At 35.5% G+C, this 18645-nt stretch overlaps 1 protein-coding gene and 1 pseudogene across 3 annotated transcripts in view; one reads left to right on the top strand and one right to left on the bottom strand.

Annotated features, from left to right (window-relative positions):
• Nucleotides 1–18230, bottom strand: part of LOC131161871 (glucose and ribitol dehydrogenase-like) — a 105288-nt gene extending 87058 nt beyond the window's left edge. For 2 of the 3 annotated variants that reach the window (XM_058117868.1, XM_058117870.1), the window contains exon 1: nt 18190–18230. The gene's annotated coding sequence lies outside the window, so the exon portion shown is untranslated. The remainder of the gene's footprint in view (nt 1–18189) is intronic. The other variant, XM_058117866.1, reaches the window with a different exon arrangement.
• Nucleotides 5919–11372, top strand: LOC131162800 (uncharacterized mitochondrial protein AtMg00810-like; annotated as a pseudogene).
• Nucleotides 18231–18645: the final 415 nt, after the last annotated feature.

Below are 18645 nucleotides of genomic sequence, written 5' to 3'. Positions count from 1 at the left end.
ACCTAGGGTCTGTCTATGCAATCCCAAATGCACAGATAAATATAATGTGTGAGAATTAAATCATGCGCAACATTCACAGTCTATTGAAAATAATCATGCATGTGTAGTAAATAAATTGTAGAAATATAAAGTGCACACACGATATATTATCAAGGTTTGGCCAATACCGCCTACGTACCTGCCTCTAACTCGCAAGCCTGATGATTCCATTATTGCCCACTTAATGGGTGGAGTGGCAACGTATACGACACGAGGTCAAATTTTGAGGGTTGACCACAACCTTTACAACAAATCCTTAACAGGCTAGATTAAAACCCCTTCAGGCCACGCCTAAAATACAACAGATAATCAACACAATTTTGTGTACAATTTCAATGCTTTTAACATAAGCAAATTTGTACTAGTATAACCAATGCACTTCAGAATGATAAGATCTATAAACTTAGTGAAGACAATATTATAGAACTCAAGATAATGTCAGTGTGGCAATCAAAGTGTGAGAGTGTGCTATGATAATATCTTTGAAACAATATATATAAATATATCAAGCACAAATAAGGTTTCAAAAATTTCAAAAGTATAATCAAATATCTCAAAAATATTTCCATAAAATCAAGCACAAAAGATATTTAGAACACAAGTTTGTCAAAAAATATTTTCTTCAAAGAAAACACAAGACAAGCTCAAGAGTTTTGCAATAAAAATGCAAAGACTTTCCCCATAAAATGAATTTATGAATTAAATCTATGGGGAAAAACTTTTGGGTTTAACTCTTAATAAAATCAACAAGCAATCACAACAATGAGAGTATAAACTTATATAGGAGGTGTAAGATGTCCCACAATACTCTCACTAAATATGATTTTTCAAGGAAATGAGCAAAGGATGAGTATTTGGGCTTGTATGTGAAGGAAAAGCACTAGAAATTTCAGAGAGAAATTTTCTTAATCAAAGTTATAATTAATTCTTAATCTTTGCAAATGGAAGCATATATATAGCCTTCACCCAAAAAGTAACCCTTGGGACACATAGGGGATAATTAAAATTGTTTTAAAACATTTTACCCTTAATTAACACGAGTTACCACAGTTAAAAATATGGCAACCCGAGAGTTTCAATTGCTCGGACCTCAGGGTCGATCGCCTAAACACTCACAACTGGAAATTTTGAATTTTCAACTTCAGGTGTCCGAGGACAAATTTGGGTGGCTAAACCAAGGCAATTTTCCAAACGTCCGAGGTTCGGTCGCCCGGTGGTCAGTTCAATCTACCGAACTTCATACTCTGGTCGCTCGATGTATATTTAAACTAAGTATTTGGGCACCCGGGGAAGGTAAAAAGGTCAGTATTCATGGTTGAGTCGACAGTGAACAGTGCATTCGTTTTGGGCCGGTCGCCCAAGCCAAGTCAACCTTTTTGACCTTTTACCTATTCGGTCGATTGAAGCATTTTTAACGCGCTAGGTTCGGATGCCTGAAGCCCTATCAAACTGAAAAATTTGTCCTGTTTTTTAGTATAGTTTACCCCTATTTGCATAGTTATGATTTGTTAGATAGAGGGGATTTGTGCAAATGATTTGAAGGGACCTAGGGTCGATCTAAGGTCTAGGCATTTTAATTTAGCCTGAAAACTTAGTGTTGGTCGATCGAAGTTTTTTCTATGATCATTGAGCTTTTAATCCTATCATGTATGTGATGCAGATATTACAGACCATATTAAATATTACAGACCCAAAAGTATAAATGCAAATACAATAAAGAGAGAGATCTTCAATCTTTTGCTACTTCAGATGCCATATATGAATATGCTGAGAGTATGTGCTCTTTAAGGTCTTTCTGGCATCCATTTCACTTTCATGTGTGTGTTCTAAAAGATTAATGTGTTCAAATACTTAGGCACACACATTAGTTACGTACGGTTTGTCATTATCAAAACTAGTGATCAGACTCAAAAAGTCAACAAACGATTTTCATAAACCATTACTAATATAGTTAAATAAATTTTTTTTAATATTTTTAAATTTAAAAAGTTATCAGTGATGGTTTTGAAAATTCGTTGCTAATAATACTTATTAGTGATGACTTTCATAAACCGTCACTAATAGCCTATTGTTAGCGACAACTTCTTTTAGCTTTCACTAATATAGTAAATAAATAATTTTTTTATTTTTTAAATAAAAACACTATTAGCGACGTTTCATAATTCGTCACTAATAACATACTATTAGAGACAAAGTTTTTAAATTGTCACTAATGGTTTTTTAAATTTAAAAAACCATAAAACTAATTTAGTCACTATATTAGTGACGGTTAAGTAAATTCGTCGCTAATAATGGGCTATTAGTGATGGTTTAAAACATTTGTCCCTACAAATGGGCTATTAGTGATGATTTTCATGAACCGTCACTAATATTGTTGACTTTTATACGAATACAATACTATTAGTGACGATTAATCATTCGTCACTAATATATGACTTTTAGTGATGCATTGACATCATTACCATCACCCCAAGAATTGTCGCTAATATTTTCCTGGAATAGTTTCCGCTCGAAAATTAGTTTCCCGCAATAGTTTGAGAGGGAAAAATGGTTTTTAGTGATGAAATTATTAGTGATGGAATTATTAGTGATGGTTTAAAACTTGTCACAAAAAGTGTCATATTAGTGATGATGACTAGAACGTCACCAATACTTAAACTATTAGTGACAGTTTCCAAAAATCGTCCCTAATAAGTACTTTTAGTGACGAATTTTAAACTGTCACTAAAAACCAGTTTTTTTGTAGTGTCCATACGTTCAAGGTGTTACGTGACTCCTCTGTAGCCATTCGATTTGTGTTTCTCTGTGATGGCCATGATGGTGCCACGTTGACAATCCGGCCTATGTTCCGCTGTCCCATTCGATAGGCAACACATGGCTGATGGATGTCACTGTGACATCATCGTTACAGCCCATAAGTAGTATATATATGTACTACTTATAGGCTATAGGTGATGTCTATATATATAATTGTATGGCCACGTGTCCTCGCTCGAAGACGACATATGGCCTAGCCTATTGAGCCGGTCTGGTGCTCTGCGAACCGTTCGACCCATTGAACCGGATTGGACTACCTTTTTAATTTCCTATTTATTTTTATTATTATGTTATATTATTTTAAATTTAGGAAAAAATGGAAAAATCATAAAAAATCAGAGAAAAATTTTGAAAAATAATTTTGAGCTCAAAAAATTGTTTTTACACACTTTTCATCCACAAAAATAGAAAATGGTTTCCAAAATCTCCTAGAAAATTTTGTAAATATTGTTTAATATTTAGAAAAATTCTATAAAATTTTGAAATAAATATGAGAGTTATGTTCGTAACATATTTTCTTGATTTTTATCCCTATGATTTTAAAAAATGGGCATGGGCTTTTCAAACTTTATTTGTCCTTGTTTTGAGGGATGCTCTTTTATAAATATACTATGTAAAAATGTGAATATTTGTGTGGTTTATTGGCCATACTTTAGTATTTTATAAATTTACAAAAGGAGTAAAATAAAAGGCTTTCAAATTTAATTTGGTAAAATTTTCAATTAATTAGGTAACGTTCATAAAACGAGTGTGTAGAGGGTGCTAGTACCTTCCCCTCACATAACCAAACTCTCGATCCCGATCATGGTAACGCAGACCGATTTTACCCTTAATTGGGTAGTAATCATGTGTTCTAAGCACACTTCAAAAGGTTAGTGGTGACTCCAATCTCAATTTTTCCTAAAAATAAACCATTCAGTTTTCATTTGCCCTACTTAGGGCGCCTTCACTCCCGAGACGTCGCGACAACAACATTGTGATGCAGTCAGGTGAATTTTGAGACACTTGAGGGGTACTACATACTATGGCATCATGTTCAGTAGACAATATAAAGGGTAATCCTTCAGTTGTGGGATATATGGATGCAGACTATGCAGAGGACTTGGATGACAGGAGGTCTAGCACAGGTTATGTATATTCATTGTTGTGTTGGGGGGGGGGGGATATTTGTTAGAGGTCCATGGTTCAGTCTCTAGTTGCACTATCTACTACTGAGTCAGAGTATGTGACAGTGGCTGAGGCTGCCAAGGAAGTTTTGTGGCTTATAGGGTTGATAAACGAGTTGGGTATTTAGTAGAGTGGAGTTCAATTGCATTGTAATAGTTAGGGTGCCATTTATTTGGCAAAGAACTAGGTTTATCATGCGAGAACCAAACACATAGATGTGAGGTTTCACAGGATTAGGGAATTGGTTTCTTCTGGTGAACTATTGCATGAGAAAGATCACAGTTCATAGAATGCAGCAGACATGCATGTTGAAAAAACTTGTTACCACATATAAGGTCAAGCACTACTTGGACTTAATTAATGTCTCAAGATGCTAGATGGGAGGCGTTCCAACCTATTGTCCTAGGTGGAGTTCCAAGTTATGCTTTCTTTTTCTCCTAAGGGGTGAATATTCGTTAAGGTGAAGATTGTTGTAGCATGTGGCTCATATCAAGTGAAACACGTGTATAGGGAAAGCATATTGATGGTGGAAGTGGAGTGGAGGGATAACGACGACATTGACCTTTGGGGCTTGAAATTTATTATTTTATTGGTTGGGATGATTAATAGGTTGGGGGTGTGGGGGCAATGCCCCCGTGGTACTATACAAGGGTATTTGAGGAATTTTTCTAGTACCTCTCTACGGTTAGGTATAGTATAAATACATATGTTGTAACTCTACTTTTAATAACATAGTGAAATTTCACTGCCGCTCATTCCTGTGGATATAGGCATACTGCCGAACCACCTTAAGTTCGTGTATTTTTCTTGGATTGGTATGCTTGATACAACAAAGCTAGAAATCTGATTTTGGATTTGGTATGGATATAGGATCTTCCTCAAGGTCGTGTGATTAATACCTGGGTCGATATCATTAACCGTGCTAATTTTGGTATTTAGGAATAGTTAAGAGGAAGGTTGTTTATCTATTTACTTGCTACTAGTATAAAACTTTTCAGTCTCTTTTAATGACTTAAGTAGGAGTGGTTAGACATAGATTGTCTTTCATTTTTTTGATTATACTGTTATTGTTATTAAGACTGTTTGGGTCTTTTAAACAACTATCCTCCCTTTTGCACGTGACAATCCCAATGTGAAATATAAAAATTATCATAATTGGTTCAATTTAACACTATTTGATCCAATTCAGTATGAGTATCCTAAACCTTAATCATTGAAATAAAAGACATAAAACACAATAATTTTCTTTATTTTTATAACTTTTATTTTTTACTTTATTTATTCCATACAAATGGATAGCACATGCATGTACCTTGATGCATTAACTAGTGCACCAAAGAAACATACAGAAAAAAAGAGTACATAGATCGAATGAAACATACACACAAACCCAAGTCCTATGTACAAAGCAGACGACACGTAAATGTACATGACAAATACGTGCTACCACTCTTAAGGCAGAAAGGAAAAAAACACACATACACATACATACACAAGTAGAAATTATATAGGGAACCTCCTCCTCCACGTGTTTGTGTGCTTGCTTCCTTAATATTAGACGTGTGACAAATTGGTCCTACATTCATTAATATGAATGAGAAACCCATTTTTAGTAAGTGTATAATTAAAAACACAGCACACAGATATGTAGAAGGAGAGATCCCCTGTATAATTTATCTACATACACAAAGCAACCTATTAAGCATTCACTATGCTGCCTCCTGCAAAGACAAAACCAAAAAATAATTATAATTATAATGTCGAGTGAGAGAGAGAGAGAGAGAGAGAGAGAGAGAGAGAGAGAGAGCATTAGGGTGGAGGACTTGGCCAGTGACGTAAGAGGAGTCGGCATTTGAAAGGAGTGCGCGAGAAGCTCAACATGCTTGGAGAGGTTAATGGCCAAAACATGCCATGTCTATTTGACTTCCTTTAACTTTTCTTTGGAACATGTGCTGAGGTTGCTAGTTGTTTGCAGCGCTATTGGTGCAGCACTGGTCCCAATACCAGAAAAAGAGGTGCCTGAAAGAGACTGCAAAGTCATTTCGATTTTTGGGGCAAATAGTTCATTTGATCATCTTGTGAAGCAAGGTCATCTCATATCGACTGGCTTTTGAACATTCCTTAATGGTAAGGCTGCGACTATGTATCCGCATTTTCCACCCTCACTATAGGCTAGAAAGAATTGATGCATTTCATTCTCTTGTCTTATTGTTTCTCGTGGCATGCACCACAACTTGCCGAATTATGGCTTACAATCTCAATTATTTCTACTGGTCAGCCCACATGGCTTTCTGCATATGAAAGTGAATTGAGTTTTTGGACCTTGAATTTGATTCTGTATAGATTTTGATAGAACATTAATTTTTTCCAAATCCACACATATCCAATCTTAAATATGAAATGCATGTTGAGTTTGTGCTTGAGAGATGGATATCGGGTTTTGTATTTGGATTTGTGTGGATTTAGAAAGAAATTCAATACAGGTTCATTCTACATTTGGTTCAAATTTACACACTCAATTTTAAGTTCCAAATGCCATGCCCTTACCCCAAATTGGAGAGGCCTACTGAGAAACAGTATTAATGCCCACTTCATGATCCATCCAAACTAGATATGATTTATTTGGTGCTTCAATTTTTAATATCAAGGAGACATTGCGATCACAGGTCAGTGGGATGGAGATTTCAGTCGTGTTTATGGAGAGTATGTAAGGATGACATATATACTAAGTCTCATAAAAAATATCTTATTTAAAATTTGGAACTCCCATGTTGAAGAGAGAAAAAGGCATGCAATAGATAAAACACAATTATTTTTTGGTATAGCTATGTATAGAGTACACACACATTCTCAAAGTTGTATATTGACCTTGATGATTTAGTTGGTACACAATAATAAAATAAAATGAATTAAAAATAGCCTTTATAATTGATTTTACAAATTTGCCTCTCTCTCTCTCTCTCTATATATATATATATATATATATATATTTGTTCTACTGTATTTTTGTTCTACTGTATTTTGAGAGAGAGAGAGAGAGAGAGAGAGAGAGCTTATTAGAGGGCTTGTAGTCAGGGTTAGCAAACTGAGGGCGAGGGTTCATGATATACTCCAAACCCGGCTGCTCCTTTTGGGTTTGCGGTGGGAATGCGTTGTGGCCGGATGCCATTCTCTCTTGGGGGGTGGCTGTATTAGTTTACTAGCTATGTGGTGCAAATGAGTTTGTGAATGCGTACTGCAAACTGTCAGTTCGCTAGCTATTTATAGAAGAATTGAGCCAAATGGCTGTCCTCACGATCAGCCACGTTGCAGGACCTTCCCTCACATAAATTATTGACGTCCACTGCGGGACGCGGCGTGACCTAAAATGCCTTTACTGTCGAAACTGCAACGGGGCACGGCCGGCCAACGTCGATCGTCCTATTGCCCTCGCCCCTGTCCTGTCACAGTCTTGTGGGGCTGGAGACCTGGCCCATGCAGCAGGAGAGATTTTAATTAGGTTTGTCACTCCGTGAATGCGCTCCTGGCCTTGTCCTTGTGACATGTCCCGCTAATATATGTAAATCCATTTATTTTACTGTTCTCCAATTTTTTTTTCCTCTACTTTCCTCCAATCTCTCCATTCTCTCTCTCTCTCTCTCTCTCTCTCTCTCTCTCTCTCTCACTCACATGGTTCCATCTCTCTCTTCGATGTCTTCTCTTCTCTGTTTCCTTTCCGTTCTTGCATTAAACTTATATTTTACCTACATGATAATTGTAAAAATTTTCACGTGTCAAATTTCTGTTTTTTTTTCTTTTGTATTTGCAGGTTTAAAGATGACAGTCCACTGAATTTTTCGCTACATTTTTTATTTATTTATTAGGAGGGTGGGCACACCACAAATCCACATGCGATCTATCCTGCCACCTTATCTCTTGAATATTTGGTATATGAAAAACATGTGCAAAATTCGTCCTTACCTATTATAGAAAAAGAGAGTGGTCCATGCAACATTTTTGCATAGAATGCAGCCTTTTCCTTGATCCGAAAAAAGAAAAAGACCATAATTGTTAAGATAATGTGTGGGCCAATGAATTTTAGTATTTGGATAAGTGAAAATTTAAAATAATTTAATATTATATTTTATTTAAATTTACATGATTCAAATATAACATTTAAAATTTAAAATTTATATTTCTAAAATGAAAGACAAAGCGCGTGCTCTCTTCACAAACATGGTGTCAGAAAAATTTTCATAAAAATAATAAAATTGAAGATATATTTAGGAGAGCATTTGGATTAAAATTTGCATGTATATAGACAAAATGTAATATACATTAAACTATATTTAGTTTTTTTGTCCAGATTGATTCAAATTCAAATTTAAGTCCCCAAATCTTATGCTCCCAAATGTAACATCAGTCTGCTTTACAAACCATAGCCACCTAAGAATATATGAAGTAATCCATGATATGTTTTACACAATTTTTACTAGTACTATCAAATATTGATGCAAGTAATTCTTCTTCCTTTTATTCCTTTTAATCAAGTATTAATTATGTTGAATTTACTTACTTTACTCTCTCCTTCTTGTTGGCATGAGCTATTAGAAACCAACTTAGGAAAGATATAGCTGTAGATGTAAATATAGAATCATCCTCTTTTGTTGTGATATCTATATTACCAAAAATAGGATTGCAAGTTTTCCTATTTATCTGTATTCTCTCAATGTAAATAAAATATAGGGGTGAAGAAATAAAAAGAGCGGAGTTGACATGGTAACAGAACAAGGAATCCAATCCTTGGCCCCCTCCACCGAAAAAACTCCACCTTTCTTTGTTTAATCCGTGCCTTCCAACTATGGTTGACACCGGCATTATCACTAATTCCAGTGACTCTTCACCACATACCTACTCTATCCTCACCACCTTTGCCAACTGTTAGCTTTACAGTGATCCCAAGAGGGGGGGTGAATTGATATTTTTAAAATTTAACCCCTAGGTATTCCTCCTAACAGCAGTATGCTCACAACCCTATGGTCAATTTAGTGCAAGTAATATAAATATATCAGAAATTAAATAAAGCAGTTTAATCAACCACACAAGCACAAAAAAGCAGTAAAGAGAGGGTGACACGCAGATATGTTATCGAGGTTCGGCCAACTGCCGACGTCCCCGCCTTGGCTAACAAGCACAAGGATTATCACTATCACTTGCTCATTTAACCAGGTGGAATGACACCTACACAAATCAGGTCAATTAGCACAGGGCTGACCTCAACCTTTACAACAATCCTTACCGGACTGAATTACCGCCCCCTCAGGCCACGCCTGGAATCACTCAGATTACAATCAAATGGTATAATATAAAAGTACTTTCACGTAAAGCAGATGTGTATCCAAATGCGTTAAATCACATACAACATAGATGATTTAAAATGTAAGCTTAGTGTAGTCTAGATAGTTCAACTCTCAAAGGTATTTTCTATCAGTGTAATCTTTGTATTTTAGTATGTTCTCAATCAAGATGCTCAAACAAAGATATCATGCAAGATTCAAATATTCCAAATAGCAGAATATGTCAATCAAGATGCCATGCACTATAGTCGGATGGTGTTTTGATTTTTTTTTTTATATTTTTTTGTTATCTGAACAAATGAAATTTGTATAATGTATTTGTATTTGTATTTGAATTTTGAATAATTTATGAATTTTTTAGAAATTATGGTTTAATGTTATGTATGCGAAAATGTAATTACAGATTTTTATAGGAATTAATGATTAATTTTTTAATTTTAAATTATTAGTGATGGTTTTAAAATCGTCACTAATAATTGTCCATTTTTTAAGTATTAGTGAAGGTTTCAAAACCGTCACTAATAGTAAAGTATTAGTGATGAATTTTAAAAGCGTCACTAAAGCCTAATTATTAGTGATGATTTTGAAACCTTCACTAATAGCTGCTTGTGAGCAATAGTGATGAATTTAAAACCGTCACTAATACTATGACTTTAGTGACGATTTTGAGCCGAACCAATGTAAAATTTATAGTGATGGTCTTAAGTTTTTAGTGACGGCTATAATCTATCACTAATGCTCAATTATTAGTGACGAATTTTAAAATTCATTACTAATAAGTATTAGTAACTGCAGATATAACGACAAATTCTAAACCATCACTAATGATCACAAAATTGTCACTAATAGTATTAGTGACGGTTTTGTGATTATTAGTGACGATTTTGATCAATTACTAATAACCTTATTTTTTGTAGTCCATGGATCATAGTCTTGTTGCCTGAAGGGAAGAAAGTAATAGAATGCAAATGAATATTTTCCATCAAACACAAGGCATATGGCTCGGTTGATAGGTACAAAGCAAGATTGGTGGCAAAAGGCTATACAAAGACATATAGGGTAGACTACCAAGAGACTTTTTCACCAATTGCGAAACTAAGCAATGTAAGGATATTGTTATCTCTTACAGCTGACCTTGACTGACCATTACATCAAATTGACGTAAAAAATTGCTTTCTACGTATACACGGTGACCTTGAAGAAGAAGTGTACATGGACCTTCCTCGGGCTTCAAGACATCCACTGAAACCGAGGTTGTAGGCAAACTACAACGAGCACTATATGGATTGAAATAATCGTCTCGAGTGTGGTTTGGGCAGTTTAGTCTAGCAATGATGAAATACAGGTTCAAGCAAAGCAACTCAGACCATACACTGTTCCTGAAGTACAAATTAGGAAAGGTAACCATGTTTATAGTCTATGTGAATGACATGATTATCACAAGAGACGATGTAGAAGAAACATCCAAACCACAGAAGGAGTTGGCCACTGAATTTGAGATAAAGGACTTGGGAGGACTCAAGTACTTTTTGGGAATTCAAGTTGCTTGGTCTAGACAAGGAATGTTTCCTTCCCAAAGGAAGTAGTGTTGGATGTATAATTAATTGAGGCAGGAATGTTGGAGTGCAAACCAGTGGATACTCCAATTGTTCAAAACCACAGACTTTTAGAATACTCAGATAAAGCACCAACGAATAAAGGGAGATACCAAAGGTTAGTTGGCAAACTTACATACCTCTCACATACTCGTCCAGAAATTGCATATGTTGTAGGCGTAGTTAGCCAATTCATGCATAATCCTAGTGAAGATCATATAAATGTTATAGCCCGAATACTAAAAGATACTTGAAGTCCTCACTTGGGAAGGGACTTATGTTTTCAAAGAATAGTCATTTAAGAATTAATCGCTATAAAGATGTAGAACGGGCTAGAGATATCTCAGTGAAAAGATCTACTTCAGGTTATTTTATGTTTTATTGTGGGTATCTTGTTACATGGAGAAGTAAGAAATAAAAGGAGGTAGCACTTTCCAGTGCCGAAGCAGAATTCTAAGGAATGACAAAAGGGCTTTGTGAACTACTCTAGATCAAGAGACTACTTACTAAACAAGACTTCACATCTACTTCATAAATGAATCTCTTTTTGTGAAAATAAAGCTACTATTGCAATATCTCACGACCTAGCCTAACATGATCGTACAAAACATGTGGAAGTGGATCAACATTTTATCAAGACAAACTCAAAAGCGAAAATAATTCGATTTCCATTTGTGAAGTTCGAAGACCAACTAGTAGACATGCATACTCACAAAGGTGGTATCAAGCAAATAGTTTCACAACTCACTCAACGAGTTGTGCATTAGAGACTTGTATGCATCAATTTGAGGGGCAGTGTTGGCGTGAGCTATTAGAAACCATCTTAATTAGGAAAGATATAGTTGTATATATAAATATAGAATCATCCTCTTTGTTGTGATATCTATATTACCAAAAATAGGATTGCAAATTTTCCTATTTATTTGTATTCTCTCAATGTAAAGAAAATATAGGGAAAAAGAATAAAAAGAGCATAGTACTTGACACTTTTTTCAAAGGTAATACTGAATTTATTGAAGAAAAAGGTATGAACATATAAATTAAGTTTATGGAGTGTACAAGAAGCCTAAGATAGGCTTAAGAGAGTTAACAATCAAGGGCAAGTATGCAATTCACTGAAGAAATCCTTCCAATTCTTGAGTGTTGATTTCCAAAACAATTGTTCCATTTGATTGCTAATAATTCGATCTCTAGTTCAACATCTTTGTGTTTGTATCTTTTCGATAAAAACCCTAATGTTCTTTTCCATTCAAATCTCTCATATCTTTGTTTCAATGGGTGCAAATTTCAATAATTTCTGCTGACCCATTAATTTAGTTTGCTACCAAGTCAGTCTGACCTTTGAGGGTTTGAGGCATCACCCTACGTTTTTAAAGTTGGTACCAAGAGGATCCATATCTCTTTACTAAATTTACAGTACTGTAGGAATAAATGGCGTCTGTGTTCTCTTCGCTTTGTTTGCCATGACCCAGCCTCTTCTTTTTAAATTTTTTCAAGGTAAGTATCTGTGTACCAATATAGTTTTATAAGGACCATTATCTATATTCTCTTGTTGCTAGCTTACCAAGATCCTTGCTTGGTCTGCCTCTTTCGATGAATATTTCACTTCATTTAAGAAGAAAAAAAAAACTTGTAACTGTTCACGGCTTGCAAATGAGCTGCCGCGTTGCAGCATGTTCAGGACCACGATCGTACGGACATCAATTATTGACGTCCACTGCGGGGCGCGGCGTGGCTGCAACTGGGGGACCGGCCGGCCACTCTTTGTGGCGCTCTCACGGTCTGACGCAGGCAGCTGGAGAGATTTTGATTAAGTTTTTGCGAGTACGCGTCTACTGCTCCTGAATGGATAAGGATAAAGGCTTCTGCACCACAAGTACGCATGCATGCCTCCCACCTCATCTCTTCAAACACAGAAAACATGTGCATTAAAATATCAAAGAAAAAACTATTATTAAAATATCATTTTTATTAGATATTTATTAAATATAATTGCATTAAATTTAGATTTAATAAATTAGTATCATTTAATTAAATATATTATGATATTTCATTTGATGATATTATTTAGCTTTTAAGATAAGATGATTTTCTTTAACGAAAATCCTAAATTCATTGATAGCTCTCACTTATGGCGGATGAACATTTTATTATTTAGTTTTTTAGATAAGATGATTGAATGAACCTTTTATCCACCAAAAGAGGTAGGCTCATAATTATTTTTTAAATGACTGGAGATATGAGACAGGGTCATGACTTGAAAATTTAACTGCTAAAAATATAAAAATGCAATGATACCACCTGTAGTGCCCCGACCCTCCATGCGAGGTATAGAGTGCTAGTAAAATATATAAATTCTCTGATACCATAAATACTGCAATTCGCCTTAACAAGAGAATTTCAGGTGCACCTGTCATTATTGGAATTAAAAACCATACAGCGGAATATGCTAAAACCTCAAAACACTTTACAAGAGTTCTAATTGTTCCCAAATACATACATTAAACTACCTATCTATATAATACAACTCAACAAAATAATAATATGTAATAGCTGGTGGCTCACCAGCTCTGTCTATCACCCCCAAAAGTCTAATTCCTGCCCCGTAGTAAACTAGGCACGGTTCCTTGAAGGACTTGAAAAATGATTTGTATAATAGGGTGAGACACTTCTCAGTAAGACGAATTATATTATTATCAGTGTGTGATTAGTATGAGTTCTTGTGTGAATATTAAACTTTCATTATTTAAATGTATATGAAATGACATTTAAACTGTACTGCACTATATATCTAAAAATACATAATTTCAGAATAAAAAACTATCGATTCAATATAACCCATTTTATAGTAAATTAGCCCATATATGCCTAGAAGATACAACCTGGACTACTGAACTAGCGTCGTCACGATTTCACATACTTATACGACATGCTTCCCCTCATAACGAGTTGTGCAGCTCGAAGGCTGGACTCAGCATATGGCTGGCCGACCATAGTTGAGTCAAAAAAGATAGTAAGTACGATTGTGCCTACCCTTAACCTGGAATTACATAAAAAAGAGTCAATCGAAACTACTTCAGATGGGGCCCCTGGAACAGCCTCGGGATAGTATTGTACCCAAGTCTCCAATCAACTATCTCATATCACACTTCCATCCTTCTGTGATTGCACTCGCTGCCAATTCATAGCTACGATATCGTGCTCATAATACAACATTTCATATCCATAGGGTTCTTAAATCATATATGACAATTTACATAATAATACTAAAATCATAATTCATTTTTCATAACACTATATAAAACATGCGTTGTTCATAATTATATAAAATATTTGTCATATTCTATCTCGGTATAAAATCGACATATCAAATCTCGGCATCTAGCCGTCATATCAAATCTCGACTTATAGTTGTCACATCACATCTCAGTTTATAGCGGTCACATCATACTGTATAATATCAATTAAAACATTCTGTTCTAACATGCCATTTAAAAACTATTCTTGTGCCACATAATTTTTATCTGATAAAGTATAAACAAAATAAACTGACGAGGAAACATATAAGTTGCTGAAAACAAGGGTATGAGTATCTCCAGGGTTTTATTTAACTCAAACTACTTATTTTATTGAAAATAGGACATGTTCAAACCATTCACGTTAGTTTTTCCCAAAAACGTATAAAAGTCAAAATAACCATTTTCATATACCCAATTCATTCAGAGAATCATATATACCGTTTTTGTAACATAAATTGCAATTTAATCGGTCCATATTAAAAAATAACTGATATAATATAATCCCCTTAACTGTTCCTGAAGAAAAATACTAAAACTTTCGAAACCACGAAAACCCTAACCGCACAAATCAACCGAATATCGACGGCCTACGTGTTGGGAGAAGGGAGAGAGAACTGGGGAGCACTTGCGGAGAGTTTTCGAGGCTAGAGAGAGAGAGAGAGAGAGAGCAAATGAAAGTTATGAAGAAATAAACATAACTTAGCCCTCAAGTAACTCTGCTCGTTGGAAAACCATCGACGGTTTTTCTGGGCTTGACAAAATCATCGATGGTTTAGCCTTTAAACAACTCTCGATAGTTTACCTACAGGAAAACCATTGACAATTTTTCTGATCGTCACGAAACTGGCGATGGTTTGGGCCTGGCCAAACCCATTTTCCTTTTTTTCCTTTCCTTTCTCTTTTCTTTTATTTATTTATTTATTTTTTTGGTTCAGGTTACTACATTCTCCCCTCCTTAAAAAAATTTCATCCTTAAAATTTTCTGACTGATTTACATCACATCCACTGAATAATTACTGATCTGTTGATCTGACTTTAGGAAGAGCCGACTGCCACCCACATAGTAGCCTCGTCCTAAGTTTATTAAATACCCTTACTTATGGCGGAAGAATACCATGGTTACATGTAGTGTCTCAGGAGATTACAATACCATACAAACTCCCCCAAAGACCATCCATATACTAAACCGTAAACAAATCTACTCTAACACTATACATACAAACCAACACTTACCTACCGTTCTACTTACCTATTTAGCACTAAGCCTCTCTGAACACTTGTGGATATTTCTGACGTATTTCTGTCACTAATTGCTATGAAACTTCCTCTACTGCATGATTACGCCAAAGTACTTTTACTAGTGGAATCCTCTTAGTACGTAACTCCTGTTCCTTATGGTCTAAAATCTGAACCGGTATCTCATCATATGCCAAAGTGTCCCCGAGCTCCAAAGACTCATAACTGATCACATGCGAAGGATCCGAAACGTACTTCCTTAGCATGGACACGTGGAACACGCCGTGGATCATAGACAATGCTGAGGGTAATGCTATTTTGTACACCACTAGACCAACTCTTTCCAAAATCTCGAATGACCTAATGCATCTAGGGCTTAGCTTCCCCTTTTCCCAAATCTCATTACCCTTTTCATCGGAGCAATGCCAAAAAATATCGCATCACCTATCTCGTACTTTAGCTCTCGCCGGCGTATATCCACATAACTTTTTTGCTGACTCTGTGCCGTCTTAATTCTTTCCCTGATAAGCTGGACCTTCTCAGACTCAGCAGTCTGCTGAACAAGCTTTGGCCCCATAATGCCTCATACAGTGCTATCTCGGTACTGGCCTGATAACTATTATTGTATGCAAAGTCAACTAATTGCAGATATTTAATCCAACTAACCCCCGAAATCTAGTACACATGTCTGTAACATATCCTCTAGAATCTGAATGGTCCTCTCTGACTGACCATCAATCTGCGGGTGAAAAACGGTACTAAAAGTGAGTTGAGATCACAATGCTTTCTGTAGATTCTTCCAAAATCGAGAAGTAAATAGCGGGTCCATATTATGCGCTTATTTAAAGTTTGGGCATTATTATTGTTAATTTCAATTTGTCTTCTTATTTAAAGTTTTTATAGGGATTTAATTATTTTCTTTGGTTGTTTTTATTATTAAAGTTGGTGTTTTTATTTAGAGTGTATTCTTGTTTGGATTTACGTTTAAAGTTAATATTTTTATTTAGTTGAATAATTGTAGGGTTTAGTTCTTTCATTATTCTGGCATTGAATCTGGTATCTATTTAAGTTATTTCATGCATATTTAATTTTTAGTTAGAATTTAAATTCTATTGCAAAAACCTAAAAAATCCTAAGAAACTGAATCTGAACTATGTTCAGTAAATTTTTATTTTCTTAATTTCTTTTGAAATTACACGAGTTTGGAATTAAAATGCATTCCTTGAGGAGACGATTTGGCCATTGGACTAAATATTACATGACAGAATTCCTATACTTGGGATAGCTTCCGTGCTGCTCATTTTTCGAGTGAGTCAAGTTTTTGACGCCGTTGCGGGGAATGTTGGTTTTAGTTTCAAACTAGTGTTTTTCCCGTTATTTTAATTTTTCTCATGAAAAAGAAAAAAAAAATAAAAGAAAAAAAAATTGAGTTTTGAAAAATAAATAAATAAATATGGCACCACCTGCACCACGCACGCTTATAAATTTTTTGCAGGCTACACGAACCACACAACCATCTTGCATCATATTGCCTGAGAATGCATAAAACTTTAACATTAAGTCTGAAATGATATATGTGATACCTCAATTTTATGGGATGGAGTGTGAAAATCCGTATCAACATTTAACTGATTTTGAGCTTGTATGTGTTACATTCATAGATGAGGCTGCTACTAATCAAGCAATTAGATTGTGTTTATTTCCTTTTTTATTGAAAGATAAGGCTAAGACGTGGTTTAATTCTCTTACGCCTAATTCTATCTCTAATTGGACTGATATGCAAAATAAATTTTTGCATAAATTTTTTCCCTTACAGAGAACTTAATTTTTGTAGGAACAGATCAGTCGATTCATGCAAGGAGTTGATGAGACCTTCCAGGCTTGCTGGGAGAGATTCAAAGACCTGATGAATATATATCCACATCTATCCAATCTTAAATATGAAATGCATGTTGAGTTTGTGCTTGAGAGATGGATATCGGGTTTTGTATTTAGATTTGTGTGGATTTAGAAAGAAATTCAATACAGGTTCATTCTACATTTGGTTCAAATTTACACATTCAATTTTAAGGTCCAAATGCCATGCCCTTGCCCCAAATTGGAGAGGCCTACTGAGAAACAATATTAATGCCCACTTCATGATCCATCCAAACTAGATATGATTTATTTGGTGCTTCAATTTTTAATATCAAGAAGACATTGCGATCACAAGTCAGTGGGATGGAGATTTCAGTTGTGTTTATGGAGAGTATGTAAAGATGATATATATATACTAAGTCTCATAAAAAATACCTTATTTAAAATTTGAATCTCCCATGTTGAAGAGAGAAAAAGGCGCCCAATAGATAAAATACAATTATTTTTTGGTATAGCTATGTATAGAGTATGCACACATTCTCAAAGTTGTATATTGGCCTTGATGATTTTGTTGGCATACAATAATAAAATAAAATGAATTAAAAATACCCTTTATAAATGATTTTACAAATTTGCCTCTATATATATATATATATATATATATTTGTTCTACTGTATTGAGAGAGAGAGAGAGAGAGAGAGAGCGAGCGAGCATACGGAGAGCTTATTAGAGGGCTTGTAGTCGGGGTTAGCAAACTGGCGGCGAGGGTTCATGATATACTCCAAACCCGGCTGCACCTTTTGGGTTTGCGGTGGGGATGCGTTGTGGCTGTATTAGTTTACTAGCTATATGGTGCAAATGAGCTTGTGAATGCGTACTGCAAACTGTCAGTTCGCTAGCTATTTATAGAAGAATTGAGCCAAATGGCTGTCCTCACGAGCAGCCAGGCTGCAGGACCTTCCCTCACATAAATTATTGACGTCCACTGCGGGACGCGGCGTGACCTAAAATGCCTTCACCGTCGAAACTGCAACGGGGCACGGCCGGCCAACGTCGATCGTCCTATTGCTCTCGCCCCTGTCCTGTCACAGTCTTGTGGGGGTGAGACCTGGCCCCATGCAGCAGGAGAGATTTTAATTACGTTCGTCACTCCGTGAATGCGCTCCTGGACTTATCTCTTGAATATTTGGTATATGAAAAACATGTGCAAAATTCGCCCATACCAATTATAGAAAAAGAGAGTGGTCCATGCAACATTTTTGCACAGAATGCAGCCTTTTCCTTGATCCGAAAAAAGA

Source organism: Malania oleifera, chromosome 8 (genome assembly GCF_029873635.1).
Source record: "Malania oleifera isolate guangnan ecotype guangnan chromosome 8, ASM2987363v1, whole genome shotgun sequence".
In the NCBI taxonomy this organism is placed as follows: domain Eukaryota; kingdom Viridiplantae; phylum Streptophyta; class Magnoliopsida; order Santalales; family Ximeniaceae; genus Malania; species Malania oleifera.
Note: the sequence above shows the minus strand (reverse complement) of the source record. Positions and strands in the feature narration are given on the sequence as shown.